We start from the raw sequence: 19,135 nt of genomic DNA on the forward strand, positions 1-19,135 counted from the left end.
ATAGAGGATCAGAATAGATGTTCTCCCAAAAAAAGACATACAGATGGCCAACAGACACATGAAAAGATGTTCGAGATCACTAATGACAGAGAAATACAAATCAAAACCACAATGAGATGTCACCTTACACCTGTCAGAATGGCCAGACTCGAGAAGAGAGGACATAACAGGGTTAGCAAGGATGTGGAGAAAAAGGAACCCTCCACTACTATTGGTGGGAATGCAAACTGGTGCAGCCACTGTGGAAAACAGTATGGAGGGTCCTCAAAAACTAGAAAATAGAAGCACCATCTAGTCCAGTAATTCCACTATTCACCCATAGAAAACAAAAACACTAATTTGAAAAGATAATGCACCCCCCCCCATTTACTGCAGCACTATTTCCAACAGCCAAGATGTGGAAGCCGCCTAAGTGTCCACAAATGCATAAATGGGCAAAGAAGATGTGGTACATGTACATATCCATACATATCCATACCGAAACAGAATATTACTCGGCCATGAAAAAGAATGCGATCTTGCCATTTGTGACACCAGAGATGGACCTAGAGGGAATGATGCTAAGGGAAATAAGTCAGACAGGAGCACAAATACTGGATAATTTTACTTATATGTGCAATCTAAAAAAAAAGAAGAAGAAGAAGAAAGCAGATACAGGCCTAAAAAGGCAGAGAACAAACTGGTGATTGACAGAGGAGAGGAGGTGGGAAGATGGACAAAATAGATAAAGGGGAGGGCAGGTATAGACTTCCAGTTACGGAGTTAATAAATCACGGAAATGAAAGGTGCAGCATAGGGAAGAGAGTCAACGGTACTCTAACAGTGTTGTACATGACAGATGATAGCTACGTTTGCAGTGAACACAGCATAAAGTATAGCATTGTCAAATCAGTATGGTGTACACCTGAAACTAATGAAACACTGTGTCACCTCGTCTTCAATAAAAATCAAAATCAAAACAAAAAGATAGAGCCATTATGAAAAACATGGTAGTTCCTAAAAAAAAATTAAAACTGAACTACCACCAAATGACCCAGCAGTCTCACTCCTGGGGGTGTGTGTGTGTATGTGTGTGTATACATATATATATAAAGAAACTGAAGTTGGTATCTTAAAGAGTTACCTGTATACCCACGTTCATTGCAGCGTTGTTAATAATAGCCAAGACAGGGGGACCTGGGTGGCTCAGTTGGTTAAGCGACTGCCTTTGGCTCAGATCATGATCCTGGAGTCCTGGGATCAAGTCCCATATCAGGATCCCTGCTTGGCAGGGAGTCTGCTTCTCCCTCTGACCCTTCCCCTTCTCATGCTCTCTCTCTGTCACTCTCATTCTCTTTCTCTCTCAAATAAATAAGTAAAATCTTAAAAAAAAAATAAAATAAAATAAATAATAGCCAAGACACAGAAACACGTGTCAAACAGGAGATGAACAGTTAAGAAGATGCGATATTTATATAAACACCCGATGGAGTATTATGCAGTCATGAGTAAGAATATACTCCCATTTGCAACAACACAGATGGAAACTGAGAACATTATGGTAAGTGGAACAAGGCAAAGAAAGATGAATAATGTTTGATGTTTCACAGGTGAAACCTCTATGAAGCTAAATTCACAAAAACAAAGGATCGAATGGTGATTACCAGAGGCTAGAAGTGGGAGAATCAGGGAGATGAGAAAACACAAAATTACAACTAGGGGATAAGTCCGTTCTGGAGATCTCACACACAGCGTAAGGAACACAGTCAACACTGTATATTAAACTTCAAAGTTGCCAGGAGACTCGATCCTTAAATGCTCCTCCCACGAAAAAAGACACCGTAATGATGTGACAAGACCAAGTCGTTAGCCAAGGCTATGGAGGTAACCAAGTTGCAACATAAAAGTTTATCAACCCAACACACTGAGCACCTTAAATGCACACATTCTAGGTCAACCACACCTCATTAAAATAAACAATTTTAAAATTTCCCCTGCTGAGAGTCTTTGAAGGGCAAACTACCTCAGTTTCATTTGCTTAAAAGTACTTCTACTACCCTTCTTCTTCAAAGATTCATGTGTTGGGGTGCCTGGGTGTCTCAGTGGGTTAAAGCCTCTGCCTTCGGCTCAGGTCATGATCTCAGGGTCCTGGGATCGAGCCCCGCATCAGGCTCTCTGCTCAGTGGGGAGCCTGCTTCCCCCTCTCTCTCTTCCTGCCTCTCTGCCTACTTGTGATCTCTGTCAAATAAATAAACAAAATCTTAAAAAAAAAAAAAGATTTATTTGTTGTTTATTGTTGCAGGTTGGAGAGACGCTCTCTTCATTAAAGGTACTGTGCTGACCTTCAGTTTCGTTACTACCCTTAAGGGTCGCTCCTTTGAAGAGGATATATTCCCACCCCCTCTGGCTGATTTAAGAGCTTCTCTTTGTCTTTGGATTTCTGCAGTTTCTACAGGACATATTTCAGTAGAGCGTTCTTTTACGCTCATTCGTGGATTTGTCGGGCTGTGCGAAACTGCAGAGTGGTGTCACCATTTGAGGAAATTATCCAGTTAGGTCTAATGTTGACTGACCACACTATATCCCTTTTCTCCTAGAAGGGATGAAGCATAGGTTAAACTTTCTCACTTTGTCCTTCATGTTTTTTTTTAACTTGGTTTAATAGTTTCCTTCCCCCCCACTCCCATTGCATTCTGGGTAATTTCTTCACAGCTATTTTTTTCAGCTCTGATTTTTCACCCATCAATTAAGGGTTTATTTTTTGTTCACTATCAATACGTCTTTGTAAAAGGTCTATTTGTGTTTTTTTTTCTTAACATAATAGGTCCCTTTTTGTAGCTCAGAATTCTTTATAGTAATTTCTACAAAGTTTGTCTTTTGATATATACAGGTTTTTGTTGTTGTTGTTGTTGTTTTTAAGATTTTATTTATTTATTTGACAGAGAGAGATCACAAGTAGGCAGAGAGGCAGGCAGAGAGGGGGAAGCAGGCTCCCCGCTGAGCAGAGAGCCTGATGCGTGGCTCGATCCCGGGACCCTGAGATCATGACCTGAGCTGAAGGCAGAGGCTTTAACCCACTGAGCCACCCAGGCGCCCCTGTTGTTGTTTTTGAGAGAGCAAATGCACACTAGTGGAGGGGTGAGAGGCAGAGGGGGAGAGAGAGAACCTTAGGCCCGCCCTCCGCTCAGCATGGAGCTTGACACAGCACTCAAACTCAAGCCCCTGAGATAGTGACCTGAGCCCAAATCAAGAGTCAAGCACTTAACTGACTGAGTCACCCAGGTGCCCCTAATTTATGCATCGTTATCATAGTCCCTTTATAATCAGTATTTTAAAATTGCAGTATTTAAAATTACAGTCTCAATTTCAGTATCATTTGGGGTCTGTTTCATTTTCTGTGTTTCCTGATTGTCGCTTATGGAGACTTAGTCCCCAATTTTTCATTATTTCTGATTGTGTAATGTTAATTGCCTTTAGCTTTATGGAGAAATTTTTGAGGCCTAGAAGGATGGTGCCTGCTTTTAAAGTGGATTTTTTCGGGGCACCTGGGTGGCTCAGTGGGTTAAAGCCTCTGCTTTCGGCTCAGGTCATGATCCCGGGGTCCTGGGATCGAGCCCCACATCGGGCTCTCTGCTCCGCGGAGAGCCTGCTTCCTCCTCTCTCTCCCTGCCTGTCTCTCTTGCCTACTTGTAATCTCTGTCAAATAAATAAATAAAATCTTAAAAAAAAAAAGTGGATTTTTTCACTTTGGCTTGGTAGTGTTATCAGTCATCAATCATGTTAAACCAAGTTCATGACCTGAGGTCCTATGGATTCACCTGGCAGTGTAAACCCAAGAAGCAGATCTGTGCATGGGTGCCCTATGGCCACAAAGTCGTGGACACGTTCTCCCTTTTCCCCTGATGTCTAGCATCAAGGCATTAGGACCTCCAATCCTCTGACAGGTACTCCTGGTTCACACATACTGTGGGAGTTTTCCTTTTGGGGTCCAACAGAGATGTAGCCTTAAATTCTGACCCCCTTGATGTGGGGAAGCTTTTATAAATGGCCAGAATTCTCAAATGTCCAGAAAATAACAGTGGTCTCAAGTCTCAGGCTCTCAATTTTTAAAGTTTCATTTCCTTTAGATCTTATGAGCTATTTAATGCTTTAAAGATTTTTAAAAATACGGTTTTACCTAAAGTTTTGGTTCAAATCACTTAATTTCCCATTCTCAGAATCAGAAACCTAGGTGTGTGTATATGCATGTTTTAGAGATGTCCCATACAATATGGTTAGGGGAGGGTCTTTGAAATGCTACATCCTATGATGGACAGAGGGCATGATCTGGGGAACCATTTGTCAGACCTGAAATCCATATGGTCACCTTTACCCCCAAATGCTGCATTTCTCTCAGAACGTGGCTTAGTGAGGAATCCTACTCTGTCTCTTTATGCTGATAGCCCTCGTCAACAGTCTGCAGCAAAAATGATTACCTGGTGAAGTCCAACTTACTTGAAGGAATCTGGCTTCTCTGCATTATCCTGGGGCTTCAAGCCTCTGCTACAAGTGACTTACATCATCATGCAACTTCTGAGTTTATGCAGCACTTTAACCTGATCTTCCCACCTGATCCTCACCACATCCTTGTGAGCTAAACAGGACAGGAAGAGGTGCTGCTCCCACACAGAATTAGGGGATGGGAGCAGGAGCCGAGAGTCAGGACCTCATTCTCCTGATTCAGTGCTCTTTATCCACAGTGCTCGCTGCCATCAAACCCTTGACGTGGCACATCTCAAGGTGAAACGCGATTGGCTATACGTCCTAATACATGTTGCAACATTGCTAACTGACACGTAGGAATGAACGTGTGCCAACACTACCAGCCCAACGGCATAAAAGCTACAGAGTCACCCATCCTGAAAATAAGCACCGTGACTTTTACTGCTATTGTCCTCACCAGATTCTCCAGAAGATGATGATTTTTAAGAGTTTGGCTTGTTTCTTTCCCTTTTGCTGCCCCCATCCCTTCATCTTTCAGTCCTTTATTTTTTCCCTCTATGGGCAGCCTTCCATTTGAGTTTGGATGAAGTTGAGCAGGGAAATTTAGAAGGGAAGAAGAGGGGAGGTTAATTTCACCCGAGTTGGATGTCCAGGCTCAGAATTTGGTGTTTAGACAAAACCTAAAACTGAGCTGAAACCTGTTATGAACTTAGCATAACCCAAATATCCCACTGGCTTATGAACAGAGGAATGAACAGTTCAATCTGACGGTTCCTAATTCCAGTACTCTGACCCGTATTTCCATTTCCACGAAGAGAACCCGCCTGCCCCTGACTTGGAAGAGCATCCAGGCTTATTCGCCATCCATCACTTGACGTCACCCTCCGCTCCACCCTTCCAAGCTCCATCATGCTGCCTTCTCTGGCTGCCACCCCTTGGCTCCTCACCCATCCTGGCCGCCATGTTTAATCCTCAGGTCATCAACAATTCAGTCAACCATGACTTTAAAATAACAATAAGGAGAAATGCCTTCCTCCCTCCACGGTACAGTCCACGGGAGCTCCCAGCACAGCTGCTTGTGTGTAGACACGATACGCAGTTTAATAACATAGTGACTTGACTTTGTATACAAACACCTCTTCATCTCCAGGGTGCACACGCCCACAGAGGGAATGGTCAGAGAGGATCTTACCTGCAGCTGCCAAACTTCAGTCAGTCAAACTCACCTCACAGTCAGACTGGCAGATTTCGTCCTTTTGGTGAAGTCTCACAGGAGGCTAACCGTTTTCCGGGATGCTTCTGAAGTCCTCCACACCTAACCCTGCCCCGACCAGTGGGCATGCCAGGTGGTTTGGGTCTGAAGCTCCGTTGTAGACATGGTAGGAAGTGTTCCCAGGAGGCTCTGTGGTGCCTAAGATAATCCAAGGCACAAGTGGACAGTGGTCAGTCAGGACGAAGGCACAACGTCATGGCTGTTGTATCAAAATCTTAAGGCTGACTGGGACCTCTGGCATAGTCTGCTGGTTACGTACTAGGAGTCTGTCTTCCTTTCTTTGAAGATGAAATTTAAGTTTTATTCAAAGGGACAAGATACCCTGCTTCAAGCTTGTAGACTCCTTCGTACATTTCAGTGCACATCTATGACTAAGGTCCCGCCAACGACACGTTTGCTTCCTGGAATTAGATGCAATGGCAGAGGTCCGAAAAATATTTCTGTACCATGAAGCGAACTTCATGGACTAAAGACAGGAACAAAGCAAGGATGGTGGCACACAAGTTCCAAAGGAACCCTGTCCCCAGTGATGGGGCATTGTTATACCAACCCTTGAATGGCTACTTCAGACCTTTATCACCAGAGAGGGATTTTTAAAAATTTAAAAAAAGAAAGAAAGAAAAGAAATCCATGTGTTCTACCTCTTGTTTTTAATTATTTTATTTTATTTTATTTTATTTATTTATTTGACAGAGATCTGAAGTAGGTAGAGAGGCAGGCGGGGGGGTGGGGGTGGGAGCAGTCTCCCTGCTGAGCAGAGAGTCCGATGCAGGACTCGATCCCAGGACCCCGAGATCATGACCTGAGCCGAAGGCAAAGACTTTAACCCACTGAGCCACCCAGACACCCCTCAATTTTCTGTCAATACACAATGCTTTCTAGTTCCAGCTGATGAAGCCTTCTGGTTGTTAGGTTTGGAGCAACTTTTCCTGGGGTCCCAGGCCTGCTCCCTCATGCTTATCTCTATGTCCTTGAACAGTTCACTCAAGTTCTTTGTGCCTGCTTCATTTCAAGTAAGAAATGGATAATTAAAAGAACCCATCTCGTGGTAATTAAGAGGATCAGGCAAGATAGTACGGTGAGTCTCTCCGAAGGGCAGTCTTCATGCAGTATCACGTGACCTATGAGAGTGACTCGTCCGCACGCACGTTGACAAGGTCTCGGGTTATTCTATGGGCGCAGGTTATTCGAAAGGCCCGTGTCACTCCTCTTGGCTTCCAGACAAGGCAGGACCTCCCTGCTGGTAGCTTTACTTCCCTCTCACATGTAGAGAGGTGAGAGGTGAGAGGTGTGTCTTTATATACACAGACTTTCTCCTCGATTGCTGACCCCAGAGAATGGGCTCATTTTAATGAAAATTATACACCAAGGACTTGGTGTTCAAGCCCGAGGTCCACGCCACCTCTGACAAGCCCACATCGTCTGCATTTGGATTCTGAACTGTCCTGTAAACTTCCCGCCAGCCACCTTGCACTCAGCACGAAAATACAGCCATCTCCGCCACACAGGGCCGAAGGGACACATGTCGCCATTCGGCAAAGCGACAGAAGAGGCCCGCTGCAGGTCCAAGGGCAGAAAACACTAAGCAGAAACCAGCCCAGATGCCGCTCTCACGCATCCCTTGGACATAAAAAGAGGAACGGCTGAAATTGAAAATGACGTGGGAAGAATGAGGCACTATTTGGGGGAGACACACACACACAAAGACGAAGCCCGTGAATGCTATTTGTTCCCACTCCATTATTCAGCATCTGCTTTGGCGCCTTTGTCATTTGCATCCTTTGTGTGGGGCCACCCCGGAGATCTCCCGTTTTCTGACACAGAGGATGAGTTCCAAACCCACTCTGAATAGGGCCGTTTGCTGACCATTTGTTTCTGCAGCAAGGGTGAATGCGTGGGCCTTGTGTGCCGTGGGATGACCGCACGCTGCCTCGCTCCTGCCTCGGTGATGCGGAGGTTTCGAGATAACGGCCAGCCCTCGGGGACAGCCCCATCGGGCTCCCTAGCCAGGTGCGCGGGCTGGAGGTGGCGGCTGCCAGCGCATTTTCAGAAGGCGCTGGTTCAGATTTTTCCTGACCTTGCTTCTCTGAGCAGGGCGGAAACAGAACCAAGAGGGATGATGGAGAAGAAACAAAGCCATGGAAAACAGGACCACATTTACCATTCCACCTGAGGGTCCTGGGGATTATAGTGGCATCAGCCTGGCGAGGCAGGTAATGCTGGGCGGAGTTCAAAGGCGTGAACTCCTCAGGCCCAGGCAGCCAGAATGCAGAAGGCGCCCAGTCCCGCCCCCACTGCTCAATTTTACAGTCTGAATCGCCTGGCGGCTTAGGCTGGGGGAAAAATTCCAATCAATCCATCTATCTCCTAAGCCTGCAAAACCCCAGCAAGCTCCTTTGTGCTCAGGGAGGTTGGTACCTTAAAAAGAAAAAAAAATGAGCTGCCCTAGTCCATCTGATATGCAGAGGTCAATGGAAAGCACAATTTAATAGAGGGCGAGGAAGGGAAAAATTGAAAACGACAATTATGTTTCCCTGCTAGATTCTGTGTGCTCTTCCGAGGCTCGCCCTTGCTGTCTTCCTGATGCTTTTGATAATTATTTAATTGGTCTCCAATCCGAGTCGATGCTGTTTGAACTGCCTTTTGGGTTTATAGAAAGAATTACTGATTACACGACTCTCAGATGAGTAAATACACGTCACTCTGTTCCTCTGCGTGGATCATAGCGAAGCAGTACTTTGGATTCCTTGATGGACACGCAGTAGAGAGATCAGGCAATCTCCTGTGTCATTTTCAGTATGCAAATGCTCTTTTGGGGAAATAGGGTATCTAATGACAAAGAAGCGGCTTTGTAAATAACACCTGGTTTAGAACAGCTTAGGGTAGGAGAAAGGTGGGAAAGAACCCGGCTTTGCGCATGTTTTGAGTAGTACAGGAGGAAAAGAATGGAAGTCTCTTAGACGTACAATTAATTATATATTCCAAGTAAGCTCTCTGTATCCTGGATTTGGTGATTCAGTAATAGCTGGGGGGTTCCTAGGAGGACTTTGGACGTGGGCCCTCGCAGGCTTGATGAAAAGAACAGAACACATTCCCTTTCTAAAACTGGATCTTTAGGTTGCTATCAAATGAGAAATTCTGAAAAGACTGTATCAAAAGTACAAGGCTGTTTTGGTTTTTTATTGCAAGCCAACTCCGTAATGGTCACACGGCTAGCCATGTATAAGCCCGAAGCAGCAATATATAAATGCCATGAAAAACAAGACTTCCGGTCAGTGACTCCGGAGCCCAGCAGAGCTTGGCAAAAACCAACCACTCCAGAGACCAAATGGATCACCACCTTTGTCGGGCGCTGGAATGGTCTTAGTGAGACTTCTAGATTATGCGGTAGGGTCCTTACTTAGCTCTCTTTCTATCTGAGTGATAACCTACGTCCCTCGGGCAATCCCAGCGTTATTTAAGTGCAAGATGAAAGCCATAATCTCAGGGTCCAACATTTTGAATCAAAAGCCCAAATGGGAGATGTGGATTTCCCCCTGGAGAAAGAAAGGCCCTTTAAGGTCCCCCCTGAGGCTTCCCCACACAGACCTAGCAGAACAAGTAGAGCTGGACAGGAGTCCCCTCTTACCAGTATCCACCATCTCATGTAGCACCCATTTTACAGATGGCCCTGACCCACCAGGCTCCAGCAGGCAGCTGAATTTGCCACCCTGATTGGGTTCGGCCATCTTTAAATCCTTCCTTTTATTAGGATATTAAACAGAGTAAGGTACTAAAGCCCCAGGTCACTTATCTGGTTAGTGCTGCTGTAGAAAGCCTTTTAAAATGGCGCCCAATGGTTCCTACCCTCCTACCCTCCTGCTGTCCACTCCTTGTACAATCTATGTTCTTCGTGTGGCAGCTCGACCTAGGGACTTCCTTCTAAGACACAGAAAGCTGGAAAAATGATAGGCTCTCACTTCCCAGACTAGGTTATATGAGACTGACTTCAGTCGTCCTCGCACTCTCGCTCTTGCTGGCCTACTGTCATCCTGTTGACTTCTTGGCTTATTCACTTTTAACCAAGCTGCCAAGGTAAAGAGTTGAATGTAGCAAGCAGCGGAGGGTGGCATCTGACCACCGGCCAGCAAGAAACTCAAGTCCTCAGTCCAACAACTTATGAGAAACAGAGTCCTGCCAAAAACCACTGAATGAACTTGGAAATGGATCCTGAGGCCCTCAGTCAAGCCTTGTTGTGGCCCAACCCAAACCTAGATCATAACCTCCTATAAGATCCTGGGCTAACCCCTTGGTTGCAGCTGTGGAGAAACCCAGGAGCAGAAGACCCACGCTAAGCCACACTCGGATTCCTGACCACAGGAAGTATGAAGTAATAGAAGTTGTTGTTTTGAGTCACTAAGTTTGTAGTACTCGGTTATGCCGTGAAAAAGGTTCTAGTACCAAATCTAGTGAGTATTCCCCACACCGACAAGCCATTCTCTGAGGGCGGCTTCCCCACACAGCACCAACTATCCAGGACTCAATTCTGACATTCTTGACCCAGAGACACCATCAGATTCCACAGGAAAGTGCTTAGTCCGGCCCCAGCGCCCCAGCCCCGACACCTACTTCATAAGCCAAGGTTGTTATCCGTGCTTCTAACTAACCTACTTTCGATTGGAGGTTCCCATGACTCCCCCACTCCAACCAATCCCACGTCCATGACGTTACCTGTATCTCCAACTGGTCGGGCTATACGTCAGAGGTTCCTGTGACCCCTTCCTAGTTTGCTAGAATGGCTCACTGAACTCAGAAATGGTTTCAGTTACTGAATCAAAAGTTTACTGGAAAAAGATAAAAATCAAGAACCGCCAGGTAGAAGAGACACAGAGAGCAAGGTGTGGGAGGAAGAGTTCACAGCTTCCCTGCCCTCTGTTTGCCACTCTCTCAGCACCTCGTCCCACGCAACCTCACCCGACATGGAAGATGTCCAAAACTCGGTTCTTCTGGGTTTTTCACAGAGGCTCGATTACACAGGCACGAGTGGTTAATTCACTGGCCATTGGCTGTTGACTCAACCTCTAGCCGCTCACACCTCCCTGGGCTGGAGTTAGCACTGCAAGTTCCAGCCCTTTTATCACGTGGTTGGGACTCCCAGACACCTATCTCCCTCCTCAGGGGGGCACCCAAAGTCGATCCCTTCCACCTCATAGAAACCCATTTTTCTTATTACTCAGGAAATTCCAGAGGTTTTTTAGAGCTTTATGCCAGAAACAGAGATGAAGACCAAACATGTATTTCTTCGTGTAAATCGTGGTATCACAGCCACTGTAGATAACGAATACAATGGCAGAGTAATAAGTAGAACCTTGGCGCCCTTCCTTCCGTTTACCCCCTCCACGGGTGCCGCGCCGGCAGCCTTGAACCCCTTTGATCCGCCAGCAGACGTTCATGCTATCGAGCTCAGAATAAAAAGAGTTGTCCTCCTTTTTTAGCTAGACGAGGAACTTCACAGGCATTAAAATAGCTGTAATTGATCAAAAATTAAACGGAGCAAGATAGAATATAAAAAGGAACACAAGTCACTAGAGTGTTATGCTTGCAATTATCTCTGTATTTAGGGAGGAAAGTTTGGTTCCTTAAACTTACTTCCAGAGGAAGTTTGTCCACATTGGAGACAAAGAAAAAAAAATGCCAGTCTCCCTGACCCCACTGGGCCTAGCAGAGCAGGAGCCGTTCCCAACTAGGGGGTGGGGGTGGGGGCTCTAGGTGGGAAGCATCCATGGGGAGCCACCCAGATGTCCATCTGACATTGCCAGATCCCATGTCCATTGGACATGAAAAAGGGCCTAGCAGAGCAGGAGCCGTTCCCAACTAGGGGGTGGGGGTGGGGGCTCTAGGTGGGAAGCATCCATGGGGAGCCACCCAGATGTCCATCTGACATTGCCAGATCCCATGTCCATTGGGGTCCTGGTTCCCACATCAGGAGCACCTTCTAGTCTCCAGCCTCCATCATCCATCATGACTCCTTTCATGGCCTTGGCTTGGGGCCAGCCCTTCTGTCCCGCCATCTTCTGAGACTGTGAACAATTCCCTCCCTTCATTTATATTGCTTCTGTGAAGTATAACTTCATCACGTTTCTCCAGAGTCCTCTTTTTCTAGGTTATATAAATTTAGCTCTTCACCCTCCTTCACAGCTTGCCCTCCAATCCTCTTGCTAGTTGATTAATTTTTCTTCATTTCTTACACATCTGCACAGGTATACACCCTTCCGCGGGGAGAAAGGCCATGGGGAACAAGACCAAAGACATCGTGGAAAAGCTGAAATTCACCAGAAGGGGGAAAATAAGAAGTTCCTTTAGTCTCATCATAAACGCATGGAAACTTGTTTGGGGAAAGCTCATGAAAAGAAGGTCATTTGGAAAAGGTTATGGTTTTTGGAAATCGTATTCAGGTTCTTCCTCAAGATACACAGTTCTAATTAAGATCAGCCTATAAGATGTTTTCACCATGTGCCAGAGGGCTAGGGCAGAGATGTATCTTCCTCTTGCACTCCTTACTCTCCCCACATACTTTGATCTCTCCCGGAGTCTCTCTCCCTGCACCTACGTACACCTCCACCAACTCAAACAAGCTCCAAGGCCCGGAAAGAAACAAGAGCCATCTTCCCTAGGGACAAAGCAAGGGCAAGGGTGCTAACACGAACACCTGCCCCTCCCTGGGTAACTCTTTGTCTACTTGCAAAGCCCTTCAGGGGACATATACCCTCCTTATCCCACCTGTGGGCTTCCTAGCCTCCAGGTGCCTACATTTGGCTGGCACACCTTGGTTATTGTTATTATTATTATTTTAGATTTTGAGAGAGAGAGAGAGAGAGAGAGAGCGCACATGTTTGTGCACGGTTGGGGGATGAAACATTTTGTGGAGGGGAGCAGGACAAGCAGACTCCACACTGAGTGCAGAGCCTGATGCAAGGCTCAATCTCATGCCGAGATCTTGACCTGAGCTGAAACCAAGCGTTGGACGCTTACCTGATGGAGCCACCAGGGTGCCCACATCTTGGTTGTTTTAACTGCACTGTGGAAGTTACGAGACACATCCCTCTATGCCTTGGTTTGGTTTTTCTAGAAACTCTCTTGAAGCCCAAGTTCTTTTCCTTTACGATTTTAAAAACTTTGTTTCATTTCTCTCCCTTTCTCCTTGCTCCTTAATCAGTTTCAAGGAACTGGAAATGAAAATACTTCTGTTGTCCAGGACTGAAGTGTGGTCATTCCTGGCGTCAGAGGCTGAGGGGAAGGACCATCTTCTTTCCAGACTTTGCCTCTTACAGTATCAAACATTCAGTGCTTCCCAAGATGTGATCTGACACAGCATGAAATCTAGGGCACTGAGTGTTTTCTGTGTGTGTGTGTGTGTTTTTTAACGGTGTCATGGTTACACATTTACTTCAGAACCCAACAACTTCCAGAGTTTTCCTTTGTGTTGTCCACATGCGGTTACCCCAAAATGGCCTTCTGATGAAGCTACCCTACGGGAGGTGGAATGTTGGGAGCACCCACCATTATTCTATTACGCATCTTTCAACTCTTATGCTATCATTGGTGTCTTGTGGCTTTTCTACTTGAAGAAAATGATGTTTATCTTTGTAGGAACCAAAGATAAACATCTTTGTAGGACACATCTTTGTAGGACACGTCCAACTGCATGATTTTATGCCCTTAATGGCTTAACCCAATGAACATGTTCTCTGGCTTTGCCTAATTATGGACTGAACTGTGTCCCCCTAAAATCCATAAGTTGAAGTTGTGACCCCCTATCATTCTGAGTGTCACTGTATTTGGAGAGAAGGCCTTTTTCAAGAAGTCATTAAGTTAAAACGAGGTCTTTAGGTTGGGACCTACTTCAATATGGACTAGCACCCCTCTAAGAGGAGACAAGCACATACAAAGAGAGATACCAGGGGTGCACAGTTACAGAGCAAAGTGTTCATGCCTCACTATATGAGGACACACCGAGAAAGGGGCCATCCATGAGCCAAAAAGAGAGATCTCAGGAGAGACCAAACCTGTCAACACCTTGATCTTGGACTTCGAGCATCCAGGACTGTGAGAAAACAAACTGTTGTTGTTGAAACACCCCAGTCTGTGCTGTTTTATTATGGCAACTCTATCAGACTAATATAATGTCACGGTGAGGAAAAAGAGCAGAAGTGAACACACCAACATACTGGGTGAGAAAGACCAGGAATGGCAACATCAGAGGATAATCAGACGTAGCCCGGAAGACACACCTGATCTAAGGCAGATGGTTCATTCCCCAGACCATTTCCTCCAACTCTTCAGCTTATAGGGCTGGCTCTTTGGAGATACACCCAGAGACCATGATGAGCAAAAACGACCAAGTCTAATGCAGGCTTTGCCCATTTCATGTACAACAAAAAGGATCCTGTCTTTGCTCTATGAGCAGAAGGGGGCTTACCCAGAATGACATTCTACGGGAAGCAGAAATGGTAGATGAACAAACCAGGTCCCCTCCCGCATCAGGATGAACCCGCACAGATCAGGAAGTGGATGCACTGGTGCTACGGGCTCCGTAAGTGACATCTGTCCCAGGCAGAGCAATGCACCCCTCCAGAGATGTCCAAGTCCCAATCTCCCACGCCTGTGACTCAGGTAACTCATGTGGCAAAGAGACTTTATAGATGTGATTCAAGGGATGAACCCCCAAATGGTCAGATTATCCTGGATCATTGGGGCAGGCCCAATGGACCATAAATATCCTTAGATGGATAAACATAGAGCCTTATACAGAGGCCACAGGGGCATGGAAGGTGATGCGTCTACACTACGGAAGGTTGGAGCCATGCACCTGAACAGCGAGGCAGGAGGTCACAAGCTGGGGAATGCAGGCAGCTTCTAGCAGTTGGGGAAGATAAGCACACAGTTTCTCCTCCAGAGACTCCAGAAGGAACCAGTCCTGCCTATCCCTTACTTTAGCTGGCTGAGATGGATTTTGGAATTCTGACCTCCAGGACTTCAGGGCAGTGCCTTATGGTCCCGTGAGTCTGTAAATTCTCACACTGGTCCCAACTCCAAAGGCTGCCCCTGGCCCAAAGGTCCAGGGGCTGAGCAACAGCAACGCTGTCCGCGACCCCTGTCCTGCCAGCCTAGACAACTTCAAAGCATACAGAGAAAAGACTGGGCTTGGACGTTCAATGATCCTTCAGGAAAATCCCAGAAACTTGCCATGGGCTCTGGAGGCCACGGGCTCTAACCTTAGGGCTGCATCAAGGACCATCATTCCCATTTCTGAGATGAGAAAAGGGATGCACCAGAGGGACAAAACAGAGACCACCCTGTCCAAGGTCAGAGAAACCTAAGGCCTGTCTATGAACCAAGCCGCACAAAGACAAACACTTGCGGGGGCAGGATTCTCTTTCTTGAGGCTTCTGATGCTGGCATATCGTCCACTAGACGGAACAGCAGGAATCTCGTGACAGGCACAGTAATGTTACAGGATCTGCTTTAGATTGTTCTGGTGCGTGCGGCAGTCTGGCGTAATGAGATTTAGAGTCAGAGAGTCCTCACTGAATACCAGCTCTAGCTCTGAGATCTTGAGCAGATAGCAGAGTGGCTATTAAAGTAAAATTATATGTAACCTTCAGCCCCGCACTCCCATCCCTGGGAATATCGTCCTTAGAAATTAAAGGGCCCCTCACTGGAAACTACACGTACAAGGATGATTACTGTCTGTTTGTTTATAGTGAAGTGAAAGTGGATGCCTGTCATAGAGGACTGGCTGAATAAATGGAAAATATCCAAACCATGGAATATTATGCACCAATTAAAACCAGGAGCTTGGTCTACAAGAGGGTAAGTTGGGAAGAATTCTACAAAGTATCGTATAGTGAGAAAGACAAACTACATTTAAGTGTAGATGACAAAAATCCCATTTTTTTTAAAGTCAGTGACAAAACCCCCATGCTCGAGATTATATGAGGAAATAAAAGTATTAAGTGAAACCAGACAAAACTTGATATCCATTCTTAATTTTTAAAAATTACAATCACAATAAAATAGTGTTAGATAAATAACTCTAACAAGATAAAAAATCCTCCTACTGTAATCCCAAAGCTAGCATTCTGCTTAATGGGAAGCACTAGAAAGATCACCATCAAAGTCAGAAATAGCATTTGATGTTGTGCGAGAAAGTAAAGGCCAATAAAACTACGTAACAGAAAGTTATTATCCTAATTCTACAAATTGGAAAGTAGCATGAAAAATTATTTGCAGTTGGGAGGACTATATATTTGGCAAATGAAAAACAACTGAAAAGCTACCATAATGAGGAAGAGATTCATAAACACTTTAGGGATATAAAATAGATACATTAGTGTTCACATATACTGTATCTGTGTGTACATATATTATATACCTATGTTATATAACATATAGCATAGATTATACTATAATCATTTATATAATTTATAATCTATTATATAATCTATACTATAGTGCAGATTGTACTATATTAATACTAATATATACTAATTATATTATATATAATATTAATATATAATACTTACTAATCTATATTATAGTATAGATTATACTATACTATATGGTATAGATTATACTATAATCTTTTATATAATCTGTAACTTATACTATATAGTATAGATTATACTATAGTATAGATTATATAATATATATGTATATATTATATGTAATATATATACACACAGATAAATATATATATCTTTATATGTGTATAGTATAAATATACTATAGTATAGATTATGTAATATATCATACGTATGTGACATATATATTATATATGCAGTATATAATATAAGCAACAACCACATAGATAAAGCTACATGGATATAGCAACCAAATCAGGCATTAAAATAATACCATGTAGGAGCCACAGAACAGAAACTTCACTATACTCCTCAAGACTAAAAAACACTTTAAAAATGAAAACACACCATGACTGAGAGGTGATTTTTCCATACGCTCATTTGCAAGTTCAATATATACCCCAATACCTACAAGCATAGTTTTAAAAAAAATCAACAATTACATGATGGGATTTGAAACCTCCTACAGAAACAGGAGACAGAATAACAAGGAAGACTCTGAAAAAGAAGAACTCGATGTTCAAACATATTTAAAAGGTTCAGTTATCAAAACAGTATGGTAATATGTGAATAGACAGATGGATAGAATAGAATAAAAGTGAAAAAAAAAACCAAACCTATACAGACCTATGTGTGCGGACTTGAACGGATGACAAAGGAAGCATTGCAGCCATGAAATGATTCAATGAAAGGACACGGGGATTGGCTACTCCCCAGACATCTACCAAGACTAGATGCGCACTTCAACCTCCACTCTGGGATTTTTTCCAAATGGAGAGAGGACTTAAATGCAAACCCTGAAGTCACAATTAGACAAAAACAGGGGAGAACGGAAACACTGGAGCAATTAGGATCTAATGAGAACGCAAAAATTCCCAGAGACTGGTGAACCAGACTCCCGAAATCGCAATTTCTCCACGAGAAAAACATCATAGTCCAGGTCAAAGGACAAGAGAGACACCAGGCAAAAGGGCTTGCAAGTCCTATCACAAAAGGCCAACTCTGTTATGTAGGAAAGAGCACCCGATAGAAAAAAATGGACCAAAGGGAGGCCTAGATAACACTAGAAAGGGCACGTAAGGACCTTCCAAGCAGGAAGACATGCTCGGCTGCCTCTCAGGATGAGCTAGTCAAACTCTTCGGACTCGGCAATTTTCGTCTAGCAGATTGGCACAAAATCTGAAAACTTGATAAGAACCATTGGCGAGGTTATGGGGAAACAGACACCATGCATTCTGCTGGGGCAAGGACAAACTGGCCCCACCCACAGAGGGCAAGTGGGAAGAATCCACCCCAGAGACACGCCAGAACTCGGAGAAAAGCAGTGGGACACGGGAGGGTCTGTTTATTTCCACACTGTGTGCAAGAGCAAAAAACTGAAAAATCATCTAATGGACATCTGGTTAATTATGGAATTCATTCTTAGAAATAAAATGGAAACAGTGCAGCTCTTTAAAAAGAAGGAGTCTCATGCTACGATTTGTAAAGACGCGCAAAATAGAGTTAAGTGCGGGAGGGGGAGCCAGGCCTGAGATCATGTGCACAGGCTGCTTTGGGTGCAAAGAGAAATAGGTCTGTGCAGGCGTCAAAACCCTTCCGGAGGAGTCACAGGTTAGTAACAGTGACACCGTGTAACAGTTTCTGCTTTTTTAGGTGAATAGATTACCTATTCAAAAATTAAATATTTCAGAGTTTCTTTTTTTTTTTTGTCATCAGCATACATTACTTATAAAGTAAGAAAAAGGCTTTTCTACCTTGAGGAAAAAAATAAAAACTTTGAAATTAGAGTAAGTGCATTTAAATTCTGGTCCTACCTCTCAGTAGCTGTGTGACTTTGGGCAATATACTTAACCCTTGACACTTGACCTCTAAAACGCATATAATAGTATCTCCCAGGTTGTTTCAACAATGTGCTGGGATAATGACCTTCCAAGGGCTGGGCCCAGGGTAAACCCTCAATTGATAATACTTGTTATTTCCTCATGGGGTTGCTCTGGAGACAAGGACAGGAAATAAGTAGCTGGAGCTACTGGGGCAGAGCTGGTACCCGATGAACATTCATGCCCTCTCCTGGGCATCCAGGACACCCAGGGCCCACCCCAGGACAGGCCCTGCTGCTGGCAAGGGCTTCCCAGGTCTCAACCAAGTTCCAGAATCCTCTGTCTTGACAGTGTGCCACCATAAAGACAAGCAAATCTGCAAGGTGGAAATGGGGATCAATTACTTGCTGGAAATAGGGATCAATTACTCGCAGAGGCCGTTCACCCTTCTTCCGGGGAGCTTAACAATGGTCGATTGTCAACGGCCAGATCAGGTCCTGAACTGCTTGGAGAGAAAAGGAATTATAAACACAGCAGAGGAATCTCAGTGATCAAATCCCGAAGGACATTCACAGCTCTGCTTAGAAACACAGCAGAGGAATCTCAGTGATCAAATCCCAAAGGACATTCACAGCTCTGCTTAGAAACTTTGTAGTTCTGACTTTCTAAAATTTAGAAGATGGGCAAAATTAATTAACCTATGCTTTTCAGCCTCTCCTTCCCACCCCAACCCCACCTCAGTGTTAACATTCGAGTTGAACAATCTTCGATTCAATCTAAGGACAGATCATACTCGGGAGAAGTCTGGTCACTAATTTAACATTTATTAAGCACCTGGTAAGTGCAGCGTGCGCTGTGGGTCTCTGCCCATGGTATGAAGTGAATAAAGGCTACGGCTTTGCTGGAAAACCGGGGAGTAATACCAAGTAAAACCAGTTCTTTAGAGCAGGAAAATGAAG

This window comes from Martes martes, assembly GCF_963455335.1.
Source record: "Martes martes genome assembly, chromosome: 12".
NCBI lineage: Eukaryota > Metazoa > Chordata > Mammalia > Carnivora > Mustelidae > Martes > Martes martes.